Source organism: Gekko japonicus, unplaced genomic scaffold (genome assembly GCF_001447785.1).
Source record: "Gekko japonicus isolate JY-2015 unplaced genomic scaffold, Gekko_japonicus_V1.1 scaffold362, whole genome shotgun sequence".
In the NCBI taxonomy this organism is placed as follows: domain Eukaryota; kingdom Metazoa; phylum Chordata; class Lepidosauria; order Squamata; family Gekkonidae; genus Gekko; species Gekko japonicus.
Window position 1 is genome coordinate 433,870 of NW_015160220.1, and position 8,843 is coordinate 442,712.

Below are 8,843 nucleotides of genomic sequence, written 5' to 3' on the forward strand. Positions count from 1 at the left end.
CGCTCTTCCCGGAGGGAACGGGGGACGACGGCACGAAGTTTCGGTGGAGGCGCTGCAGCGAACCGCGCCGCTGCTTTCCCGCTTGTCGTCTGGATCCAAGGAGCTCGGGGAAGCCGAGCGGCGGCCAAGGGCTTCTCCTCCCTGCCCTCTCTTCCCCCGGCAGCGCGGCCGCTTTTCTGGTGGTGGCGGCGGCGGCGGCGGCTGCTGCTCTCTCCCTGTCCCACACCTCCCTCTAGCGACAACCGGGCAGGTCCTTCGGCCGGGTAAATAAAGCCGAGCTGCCGGATCTCCCCTGCCCGTGAGTCACAAGCGCCCCAGCCACAGAAGGAAGGTCGGGGGGGGGGGTTGGCTGCCAGTGAAGGATTTTGCTAAGAATTCCCCCCGCCCAGCCTCATGGTTTCCAGGAGGAAGGAGAGATGCGTGAACACTTAAAGGGCCATTCCGTGGTGATCGTCTTTTTAACTAGCGACAGGGTGGACTCAAAGCGTTCTCGCCTGGACGGATGCTAAAGGCATGTTGCAATTCCCTTGATCCGCACACGCACCCCCAGGGGCATTCTGCCAAACGTGGCGCCCTGCGAGTCTGGCTCTTTAAGCAATCCTCCCAAACCCTTTCAACTCCATCTTTAGCCGCCACTGGCCAAAGGAAAGGTGTATGAAGCCGCTTCACTTCACTGGGAGGGAAGACGCCCCACCCACCCTGGGCGACTCCACCCGCCCTCCACTGCGTTCCATTCGTTGGCGTCATAACTGACACGCTACCTCGTGCGTTCCACACTGCTGGAATGGGGGGGGGCGGCGGAGTGGACGCAATTTCCAGACTCTCGCGAGATAGCTAGACCTTTTCATGAAGGAGTGGGCGGGGAATGAGGCTTCTCCTGTGGAATGTGGGGATACGGTTTGTGGGTGCGCTGTGGTGCCCCCGTTCCCAGTAAAGCGTGACGTTTATTTTAAAATGCACACCCCACTCTATAGATAGATACTCTGCATGATGCTTCGCCTTATGGAAATATAGTCTGTCAATTATCAGAAAAGCCAACAGTATGCTGAGAGCTGAGCGGTTTATATTTGGCTGTGCCTTTGTCATAGTAGTTTGCTGTCATGAGATTTACAGTCTGATGCCATGCATTCCCTCCCCCCTCGGAATCAGCAGGGTTCAGTGCCACATGTGTGACCATAGAACTGCAGCCTAGGTTTGTGTTTAAGCCAGGCTGTATGCTCGGCATGGGGCACACTGACAGTGACGCCATCAGGGCAAGACTTGGGTGGAAATCCCAGGCCTTGGCTCACAGACTCAAAGGGGGCCCTGAAGCAAACTACATTGGAAGTATTATGCATTTCCATTTAATGAGGGGGCCCAGAATACCATTAAGTCCTGACTCTAAAATAACCTACCTGCAACTGGTTGAACTGAGTGGGACTTGCTTCAGAGTTATTTCAGAGCATCCAGCTGAAAATCAAGTTAGATTTGCCAGGATTCTTCAGTGACAATATGGGCATCATGTGTAGTCTTATCATGTATTACGAATTGCAAACTAAGGTCCATGTTCCTCTTAGAGCAGGGACAGTCATCTGTTTTGGCCCAAGTACTGAAAAAGTGTTGGAAAAAAGTCTACAATGAAAATAGCATGCAGGCAACAAGGGGGGGGGGAACATGGGCTCTGGTTGAGAGGGCGGGGTAGAAATTCAATAAATAAATAAATATGTTATATATGGATCTCTTTTTTTCATGTTTGTCTTTGTTGGTGCGTTTGCTGTCAATGCTCACATTCCATGTGATTACTATGGAGGAAAATAATACTTGTGTAATGTCTAGTTCTAAAAAATCTTTGGGAGGGGTGTGGTCATCTGGAGATTTATTCTGTCAGTTTTAATTGTAACTTGTAAGCCGCATTGAGCCACAAGGAAAGTCAGGGTATAAATATGCATGTGTGTTGTATAGAGAAATGTCACATAATATACCTCTTGAATGTCACAGCATTTGGAGTTTGTTGCTTACATTTTCCCCCTCTGCATATATATTTAGCAACTGAGAACACCATGTATCTGATGAAGTAGGCTGTAGTCCAAGAAAGCTTGCACCACAATCAGTCTGTTAGCCGTCAAAGTTTTTAATGCTAGACAATTGGGATATTTTCACAAGCAATGACCATGTGAAAGGTACACACTTGTTGGGATATGGGAGAGAGCACAACTAAGAAAGTGCTAAGAGGAAGTTATACAGAACTTTGAAAGAGGTGATTGAGAGACTCTCTCTCTGGACTCAAATGATCTAAATAACTACCAGCTGGTGGCAGATTCCATTCTTGCATAAGGTGCTCAAACAGGTGGTGGCCATACAGCTTCAGACAATGTGGGAGGAGACTATCTAGAGACCACTTTTAATCCAGGTTCTGGCCTGGTTTGGTGATGGAAACAGCCTTGCTTGCTCTGACCAGTTATCTTCACTGGGAGAGTGACAAGGGGAGTATGTCCTTGTTGATTCTCCTGGACCTGTCAGTAGCTTTCAACATCATCTCCATGGTATACTTCTGAAGAAGCTAGCTGGGCTGGGAGTGAGGGACACTGTGGTTCTGTAGTTCTACTCTTACTTGGCTGATCTATTAAAGTAGCCGGTCTGAGGGATTGCTGCTTGGCCCCATGCAACATGCTATGGAGTCCCACAGGGATCTGTTGTCCCCAATGCTATTTAAGATGGAACCACTGGGAGAGTTCATCCAGGAATTTCAAGTGAGGTGCTACCAATATGTGGATGACATCCATATCCATATCTCCTTAACAGGTGAGTCTGTGGAAGTCCTGAACAGGTGCCTGGACAAGGTAATGGGATGGATGAAGGCCAATAAACTGAAGCTCAGTCCAGATGAGACTGAAGTGTTGTTGGTCAATGACTAAACAGCTCAAGGACTGAGGAATCAGCATGTCCTAGAGAAGGATGTACACACATACATAGACCCTGCTGAAGGAGCTGGTTCATAGCTTGGGAATTCTGAGCCTATGGTTGGAGGCTCAAATCTCCACTATGGCACACAGCAGCTTCAGCTGCAGTCCCTCCTCAGAAAGCTTGACTTGACTACCTTGATTGATGTTGTGATCATATCTAGGTTAATACTCTTCTTAGAAGCAAGAATATGTGAATAAACTGTTGGAGATGGCTGAAAATGACAAATTGTCATCATTGATGAGAGGGACAACAGACCCAACATTTCAAATGACATGGAAAAAACTGTATGATTGCTATAATATAAATGCATAGTTTAATGAAATTTTTGGTATTATTAATCTCTTTGAGTTTAATAGAAACTATGGTAAAAAGATAAGAGTATACAGAAACTTAAGCAAACCTATAGAAAGCGATTTAAGAAATTTTTTAAAAATATGGTAATAGAGTAATAAGAAAATATACTGATCTCTTTGTATGTCTTATGTATGTAAGTGGTTGTTTGTTTATATGTTGTATGTATGTATGTGTATAATATGAAAAATAATAAAAGTGTACCTATGGGTATTTTAAAAAATACTCTTCTTCTTTTGTTCTTTTTAATCTTCTTTTCATTAGAGTGCAGGGCTGAAACTCTGGAGCACCTATCCTAATCTAGACTGGGCATCAATATGCTCAGTGTACAATTCTATATTTCAGGTATGTCCAACAGGTAGATTGCGATCTACCAGTAGATCGCAGAGGAATGTCACTTTTCATCTGTATTCTAGCTGTTTTATGCTGAAAGACTTTTGTATACTCTTTATGATTATCAGGGGTAAGATACAGAGTTTGTATTACCCTTGTGTTGAAACATATGCATTGGCTGTCCCAATTCAGAATGCTACTCCAATTCAGAATGCCAGTTCTTACTGCTAACACTGTAATGACTTGGGCCAGGGTGCTTGAAGAGCCTCCTTCTCCCATAATATCAATCCTGCCAGCTGACATTCTCTTCAAAGGTACTAAAGAGACACACATCCAGACACTTTGGATATTTGTTATCAGAACAATTAGGAGAGCATGTGCAGTTACCATGAGCGATTATCCAAGAAAATCTTTTTTCATATATTTATTTCTGGATGTGTGTTGTTTTACAATGGTAATATTGACCACTGAGGAAGGCCCTAAGGGGCCGAAACACATATGGTCTACTAGTCATAAGATATATCCATCAATTGTATATGTAAAACTCAGCTCTGTGTGTAAAAAGTTTTAAAAGAGTCTGATATTTGGATCATTTCTTTTAACCTATTTTATCTTTTACTAATGCGTACACCATAATAAATATTTGTCTTTTTATAATAACTTATTTTGTTAGCTTGACCCTCATATATCACAGCCATATCTTGGGTTGAGTCCCCCCACCCTTTTTTCCTCAGCTTTTGCCTGAAATGCCACACCTGAAAAGGGCTCAGCCCCTGCCCATAGCCTGACATGCTTTAGGCAAGATGCATGTTAACCATAGCAATGAAGGCAGAATTGCATATAGCTCCATAATTGTTTTCCCTGAGGGTTATTTTTAAAAACCATGGGCATGGGAGGAGAAAAGCCAGCTCTCTAGCACCATTTTCACAGAAAAGTTGCCACCACCACTCCCAGCTACTTTTACCCCAGCAGAGAGAACATATTATTTTTTCCTCATTGCAGGTAGAACAGCTTAGGGAATGTGATTTTTAGCTGGAAGAAAGGATAAGGATTAGATAGCCCCTCCTCTGTCCTGCTTCTCTGCCTTTTAAAATCTCTACCCATGTCAATGTAATAAAATCCCAAGAATTATTCACAACATGTAGTTCTGCCCGGGGTTCTAAGTCCAAGTTGCAAGTAAGCCAGGCAGTACAGCCTTAATGCACTCATTCGAGCACAGCAGGAAAAGGAAGCCTGGAGAGGCAGAGGGGAAACCAGATAATATAAAACAGAAGACTAGAGAAATATTTACTCTGTGCTGCCAATGGACTGTGAGTTGTAGTATACACATTCAACCCCCTTTTGAGACTTTATTTGCAGAGTTCATTGAGGTCAGAAAAGAAGTTGCCAGCTGCTTCGAATGGTGTATGTGTGTAAAAGCATCATCAAATATTTGACTAGCCACAAAGACCAGTAGAGAGACAATCACTTACATCCAGTGACTGAGGACAAAAGTAGAGGGAAATTGACAATAGTGCAAGTTTGCCTTGCACAAAGTGGAGACTATGGCTCTATGGGAGAGGGGGGTACGGCAAAGGTTTCAGTGGAGATAGGCTTGGGGAGACATAGAAGGCTGCTTGATGAAAAGAGAAGTGGACGGGATAAGTAGGTAGCAAAGGATACAACTGATTTTATTATTTTCTGGATATCTATTCACAGGAAGCACAAAAGCCTTTCCCATGCCAAGGTAATTTTCAGCACTTTTTACAACAGATGTTTTTCAATATTGCTTTAGTATGAATGTTCTGAAAATGGATGGTGAGAAGAGCTCTTCTAGGTCAGACCAGTTGTCCTGAAAGGCCCAGGGCATAGAGGCCAAGGCTTTCCTCTGATGTTGCTTCCTTGTGCTGGTATTCAGAAGATTCCTACCTCGGTATGCGGATGTTCCTTTTAGTCACCATGGCTAGTAGCTATTGATGGACCTATCCTCCATGGATCTGTTTAATTTGTTTCAATAAGAGGAACCATTTATTTCAGTATTCTTGAGACCCAGTTTGGTGTAGTGGTTAAGTGCATGGACTCTAATCTGGGAGAACCGGGTTTGATTCCCCACTCCTGCACATGCAGCTGCTGGGTGACCTTGGGTCAGCAACAGTTCTCACAGAGGTGTTCGCTTGAGCAGCTCTCTGAGAGCTCTCTCAGCCCCACCTACCTCATTGGGTTTCTATTGTGGGAAGAGGAAGGGAAGGTGATTGTAAGCCACTCTAAGTGAAGGGTGGGGTATAAATCTAATCTCTGTTCTTCTCTTATGACTTTCTGATATGATGGAAAGCTGCATCCAATATTTATCTGCAAAAACTTTCCCTTTTTCTTTTCAGAAATTATTTCACTTGCGACAGACATGTGACTATAATGTTAACCTTTTGAATGAATGGTGGATATGTTAGGGTTGCCAGGCACGATCATTGTGCCAGCGGGGGGATTTGAGGGGCAGTCCAGGTGACACCCCCAGTGTGATGTTCTGCTTTTTGGGCAAACTCTATAGTTAAAATTGGGCTCAAACCATAGAGTTTTGCCCAACAAGCAGAGCGTCACAGTGCGATGACACTGATGCAATGACGTAACTTCTGTGTGATGTCATCATACTGGGGACGTTGCTGTGCAGTGTCGCTGTTCAGGGACGGGGCTTCCACCACCTGCCAGAGCCCCAAAAATCAGGGGATCCCCCACCAGGACCAGGGGTCTGGGAACCCTAATACTTGTCTTGCTGGCAAACATAGAAAAACTGGACTTTCTCTTTTTATTTAAAATCATTTTAAAACATGTTCTGTAATGATGACCAAAAAAAGATAAATGAATGCAATTATCAGGTTATGACTCCAGACATCCTTGGCTTCTTAGCAATACTTTTTGACTCAAATGAGATATTTCCTCATATTCTAATGAAAGTCTATATAAAATTATTTATATCCAAACCAGTAGTTGGTATAAGGCATACAATTAGGCTGATAGCTATTATTTGTGCAGCAACAAGTGCCCATACCTTTCTATAAATGTAGGTTAATGGTGAAATTCAGAACCTAAAAAGGTTAGTCAAGGATAGAAGAGAGCCAACTCTAAAAATCATACAAAAATATACATGTATTTATTACACACAAATTAAAATAACAAAGAAGGGCCGATGTACATACATGTATATTTTTGTATGATTTTTAGAGTTGGCCCTCTTCTATCCTTGACTAACCTTTTTAGGTTCTGAATTCTAAGATTTAGGTTCAGTTTTTGTCCCTTTTCCCTTTTTGTCCTTATTGGTTAATGGTGAAACCCATTAAAATTAAAAAGTGTACATTTGGGGTTGCTTATAACTTTTCCATGCAGCTGCCATTGGTTACCCTTCACATAGCTAAGTATTTGTACCAAAAAGATGATATCGTCCAGACATATTTTCCAGGAATCTCTGTCAGGTTAAGTCCAGATTAAGTAAAGATCCATTTTGATTGGTCCATCCTTGTGGTGAAACAGGTATCAAAGAGATGCCTGAAGTGAAATATAGAGGCTTGGATACACAAGGTAATTTACATGAATGGGTGACAAGCATGACTTATACCCCAAATGCCCCCTGAAATGCTGCCCACGCTATGGCACAAGAAGCAAGATGAGAAAGTTGCTCTCAGCCAGTGGAAAGGCTCTGGTGGATCCACGCCCACCCCACTGAGCTCCCTCCCCTCCCCATTTTCTGCCCCCCTAATATCCAGGATTTTCCTGACCCAGAGTTGACAGCCCTAGATGCTCCCTCTTTGCCTGTTGTTTCTTGGCTGGTGTTTCTCTCTTATGGCTGCCAGATCACAGGGCTCCAGCTGGCTGAATTTCTTGTCAGGGAATCAACTCCAGGCCTAGCAAGTCCTATGAGACCTCATTTCCCTCCTTTGCCCTCCCTCCCCTCCCCATTTTCTGCCCTCCTAGGCTCTGCCCCCTAATATCCAGGATTTTCCCGACCCAGAGTTGACAGCCCTAGACCCTCCCTCTTTGCCTGTTGTTTCTTGGCTGGTGTTTCTCTCTTATGGCTGCCAGATCACAGGGCTCCAGCTGGCTGAATTTCTTGTCAGGGAATCAACTCCAGGCCTAGCAAGTCCTATGAGACCTCATTTCCCTCCTTTGCCTGCCCACCTCTTCCCTGCTCATAATGCACAGTTCCAGTTCAACTTGGCTTCTTTCCATAGATTGTCACTGTTTCCTTGCGTTTCAGTTTCTCAGCCTGTTCCCAGCTTTGCTTCACTGCCTTTAGTTATCCTGAGTTTGGATCTGTCCTCACACAACTGCTCTCTCTCCTTCCCTACCATTCATTGCCTCTGTTATGTTCTGAGTTTATTCTATGCTGTTTGGTTATGGGTTGTGCTAAGGTATCCTAGTTTCCTTTGTCGTAATTGGCTGTCTAATAAAGACCTTCTAGTGGTCCTGAAGCCATACAGAGTACCCTATCAGGAAGCTCCACTTAGGTCCAATCAGACCTCATGAAAGTAGCAACATTGTATATAGTTCAATATTGGAATGGTATAAGTCTGGGTGCCGCTCTTATCAGAGCAGATCAGAGCTGAGTAATGTTATGAATAAAGCCTTGAACTGAGAATCGTCTCCCGCCTTTCAATACACTAAAGCCTCCTGTGTGTGTGGTTTACTCAACCCTTCCACATTTTCGTTTGTTTTTTAATATTTCTGTCTCACCTTATGAAACAAGTCTTTCCAAGGAGGCTAAAAGAAACATGTACAAACATGACATGTAATAAATGAAAGTAGGAAACTTTCAGCACTGGTCAAAGTTGAAAGCCAATAGCAGCAGCAGCAGCAGCAGCTATTGGCAGTCCTTGGTCCTGCACTCAGATTGGGAGAGGCTGCAGGTGGTTGACAGCTGGCCATGCAAATGGTTGAGATGATATCTGGCATCGATTGGCATTCATCAGCTTCCACTGGTCGTAGCCAAGCCAAAATAAAGCTAAGGGAAATGTTATGAATACGTGGGACAGCAGAGCTTATAAAATCTATCACATCACATACCCTCACTGGCACTGTCATTCTATTTAGACATGACACACATTTCCGGTTGAGATGATATCTGGCATCAATTGGCATTCATCAGCTTCCACTGGTAGTAGCCAAGCCAAAATAAAACTAAGGGAAATTTTATGAATACGTGGGACAGCAGAGCTTATAAAATCTATCACATCGCATACCCTCACTGG